General features: G+C 43.5%; 1 protein-coding gene across 1 annotated transcript in view; it reads left to right on the top strand.

Annotated features, from left to right (window-relative positions):
• LOC101859817 (serine-rich adhesin for platelets) overlaps positions 1 to 4,396 on the top strand; it is a gene marked incomplete at its 5' end in the record, with an annotated part of 209,444 nt that overhangs the window by 169,116 nt on the left and 35,932 nt on the right.

The following is a 4,396-nucleotide window of genomic DNA, read 5'->3' as shown; positions in this document are numbered from 1 at the left end:
TCTCTCTCTCTCTCTCTCTCTCTCTCTCTCTCCTTTTTTGTAGTATCTGCATGGTCGAGAATAGCCCCTAAGACTTGAGATCCGGGAAAGGCGTGTATTTTTGGCACAGAGAAGAAGAGAGCAACACAGGCAGAGAGTGCAAGATGTCACAAATACCCGGGCGAAAGAGGAACACCAGGGGGCGTTATGTCTCTAAAATTACGTCGACATTGAAAAGGCCAAAAAGAACCGTAAAGTGTTTATGCAACCGTATACCCAACGTGCATAAGACAGGGCCGGGAATAATGCCATTGACACAACACCGGGACCGCAGGAGGTAAACTGTGATCCGAACCTCACGGACGTTACCGTAAATTTGTTGAAAGCCGAATGTTCTTTCTGCACAGGACTTCCTGCTTTTTGGAGTTCTCTTTTAGTTCGCGTGGCGCCGCAAGTCAAGAAATGGACGTGTCAGCAAAAAGTATGGAAAGTAAAAGAAGAAGAAATATTGTAGAAAAATGAACAGTGGTGCGCAGATTATAATTGGATTGAGAGGATCAGTAATGAAAATATGTTTTCTTCTTTATTGTAAGCTTCATATAATGTCACTCGTGCGCGTCCGTGTTTGTAGGCTAGTCAGAGGGTGGTTTATTAAGTCGGAAAATGACAGATGTCTATGTTGAACGATCCTTTTGGTTTGAGTCACACGGTTCTAGACGTTGTAATTGTCTCACTCTTGTGTCCTGCCTACTCTAGTGAGAGGTTTCGCCACAGTGAAGTGATGGAGGAGTCCCAACCTGCACTGGTTATGTCTAAAGAGACGGATATGTCACCATCTGGGTGGTCGGGGGCTGTTTAGAATGGCATGGCATGTTCCTTCTATTTCTTTTCATGGTAAATGCATCATAAAGTGCCCTTCCACGAGAGGTTGAAGGGTGTCATAAACAAGTTTAACTTCTTTCCTTTACAAAATACATCTTTGGGATGGGGTGGGGGGGGGGTGTTAATGACCGTTGGGTAACTATATGTTCCTCTTTATTTTAACTGACAATAAGAATTTGTCCTATTCGATATATTCGTAGTCGTGCTTATAGAAGTACATACCGTTGCAGAAACTTTGGCGTGCATTTCTGCTGAAACAATTGCCTCAACTTCAATCTGTGAAGTTGTAGATTTGTGTGACTAAACTGGTGTGTGCAAACAAGGAGGTGGTCGCTGTTCTGTTTTCTTTCATCCTTTACTTACTTGATACCCATTACGCCATCTGGCGTTTAGGGCAGCAACAAAGGATCTCCAGCTCTGTCTGTTTTGGGCCATCTTGGTCAGCGTTCCCCACGAATGATTCCAGGACTTCATTTCAGACTCTACTGTGCGTCTCCAGGTCACTTTGGGTCTGCCCCTTTTGCGACGTCCTTCGGGTGTCCAGTGGAGGGCAGTCTTCACAATAGAGTCTGGCTCTCTTTTCAGAACATGTCCAATCCATCTCCACCTTCTCCTTTTTATTATGGTTATCATGTCCTCTTGCCAACATTTACGTTTCATCCCTTACGGTGTTTTTAACCTGACAGTTCATTTGATGCACTGTTTTGTTATGAGATATCTGATTAGTTCGAATAATTTATGATTAATGCACGTTACAGCGTAGCCTGCTCCATCTGACAGTTGTCGTCGTGTTTCTCAATAGAACGTGGCTATCACTGTGTCGATTTGCTGTATTCTACAGCTCAGACCGGCACCATAAGATCTGGGACAGCGAGGGGTACAGGTTCGATAAGTCGTCGGTAAAAGTAAAGTTGAACCCTCCAATGTTCCAATCTGAAACTTACTGGTTGGTTAGAGGACACGACTGGTTGGTCCTACATAATGCTCTTTTCTGTCTGTCTGTCTCTCTGTCTGTCTGTGTGTTTGTCTGTCTCTCTGTCTGTCTGTCTGTCTGTGTGTTTGTCTGTCTGTCTGTCTGTCTGTCTGTCTGTCTGTCTGTCTGTCTGTCTGTCTGTCTGTCTGTCTGTCTGTCTGTTTGTCTGTTTGTCTGTCTGTCTTATCTATGTTGCTCCATCCATGCACTACACTATAAGACCGTTATTATGTCGATGTGCTACTGTTTACTCACACTAAAAAGCTCAAGACCTAATTGTGTCGATGTGTTACTATTTACTCTGCGTTGATTTCATTTTAAGAACATAACGTGTGTATGGAAGTTGCGCGGGGTGGGGATCGAAATCTTATACCAAGTCGCCAAACTGTTGTTTTTAATGTTTAGTAAGAGTTTTACCCCACTTACAACACAGTTAAGTCACATAAGTGCCGAAGATGAGAGCTGTTACAGAGAGTGATAGAGAGTGTCAGACACAAAATAATGGAAGGGGGGTAGGGGGGGAGTTAAGGACGATAGATGTTTGGTAGGGACATGACAGAAGGACAACCAAACCACCCCTCCAGCACCCGCCAACCACCCCTTCAGGAAGACGTCAGAGGAAGTAAAGACACTTAATGAATGCACGGCGACGGCGAGTTAGCGTGGATCCCCCTGGCTTTTCTGTGGGCCTGTCACCCGTCTGTATTTAATCCGGGTTTATTTCGTTTCTTTTATCGCATAATGACGTGTTGACCTCCAGTGCTGGCTGAAAGCAGAACGTGCATAATATGTATATATTGGTGGCGTAAAATCAATGCTTGGGGTGATTTACTAAACTTCGATGATCGCCGATCTTAACGGGTGCTCATGAGGGCCAGTGTTCTTTTTGCCTCCCTCTCTCAACTGATACGATTTGAAGCGTGTGTTTTGCTACTGCTTGTTGTTTTCTTGATGTTTGCAAGAGATGGGTACAAAAAGGTGAATGAAGTAAGAGGGGAGAGAGAGGGGGGAGGGGGTAAGAGAGAGAGAGAGAGAGGGGGGGGCTGGGTAGAGATGGGGCGATGATGGTATAAAGAGAGGAGAAATTTGAGTGATCACAAGAGGGAGGAAGATAGAGAGAGAGAGAGAGAGAAGGGGGGGGGGGGGTTGGATGGGCAGAGAAAGAGTGAAAGCGAAAGAAGAAAGATCGAGAATACAGAGCTTTGCTGTAGTGGCTTTCAGAGGAATAATGAGACATAACATAATACAAGAGCACTGAATCCCCATAATCTTCAACTGGCCCCCAAACCATTTCCCGACTTATACCGGTTATTCACCTTGGCAGCAGTAGGCCTACTCTTTTTTTGGTTTTGATTTTGTACTTCAGAGCGCTCAATGTGAAATGGATTTTTTTAAAAATAATATTGTGTTGGTTTTTTAAACTGCCTTGCAGTTTAATTCATAAGAAGGTTTCTAGAGTACTTAGCAATGTTATACTGTCTGTTAATGTCCGTAGTGGTGGATTAAATCATTTATCTGGGCATCTTACAAAAGCAAAAGAAAGATTCAACACAATTATGCTCTAATTACTTACAAAAAAGAAATAAAAGGGAGTTCTGGGATACAAGAAGTGCTTACACTTTTTAGAATATATTAGTGCTGTTGTATCGGTCGGCTAGGTTTGCTCGCTGCGTTTTTCTTTTGGGGACTACCATTATATAAAACATCATCATTTTCATCATCGTCATTATGATAATAATAATAATAATAATAATAATAATAATAATAATAATAATAATAACAATAACTGCGTTTATATAGGGAAAAAATGAACGAAAAGACAGTTTCAAAGATATGGGACAATGGAGAATGACTGAGTCAGATAGAACACGCGAGTGCGAGCGTACACAGCTGCTCTTGATCCGGTATGCCAGACTCGCGTCCTACCTTGCTGTAGACTAGATAGAGACTTAGATAGAGGCCTGTCCGGTGCCTTCATGGTCCCTGAGAATGGACAGGTGCGGTCTGATCCGTCTCTGTAAGGCTGTGTGCTCGACGACGCGGCTTTGTCAATAGTGCTTGACTACGATTAGCAGATGTGTCTGCGTAATTGTTGTTGATCGACGAAACAAACACTGCGTGCGTGTGTATGTGTGTGTGATGTTTGGTGTTTGATGTCAGTTTAATGCGGACTCTTGTTTGTGGTAAACAAGTGAACTGACCTGGACAATAGCAACGTCATCCAACGCAACGACGAGAGGGTTTCTGTGGTGGTCACTTCGGCTTGGTTTAACGTTCCCGCCTGTGTTGAGTCCAGTGACGGTGTGTCTGACCTTCTGGGACGAATAGTGCATCGTGCTGTCGCGGTTCTTCTTGTGAGGAAGTGTCGTCGTTTTTGTGGGAGAGATTTCTTCTACTTCCATGAGTCATGGAATCGCTCAAGAAATTTTCACATTTGCTTAATAAGTCTGTCGGTCGAAAACGCAGGTATGTGAAAGGTCAACCCTCTTTCTTATTTAAAAAAAATGACTCTCTCTCTCTCTCTCTCTCTCTCTCTCTCTCTCTCTCTCTCTCTCTCTATAT

The sequence above is a fragment of the Aplysia californica genome, unplaced genomic scaffold (assembly GCF_000002075.1).
Source record: "Aplysia californica isolate F4 #8 unplaced genomic scaffold, AplCal3.0 scaffold00720, whole genome shotgun sequence".
Classification (NCBI taxonomy): domain Eukaryota; kingdom Metazoa; phylum Mollusca; class Gastropoda; order Aplysiida; family Aplysiidae; genus Aplysia; species Aplysia californica.
This window is presented reverse-complemented; position numbering and strand designations above follow the sequence as displayed.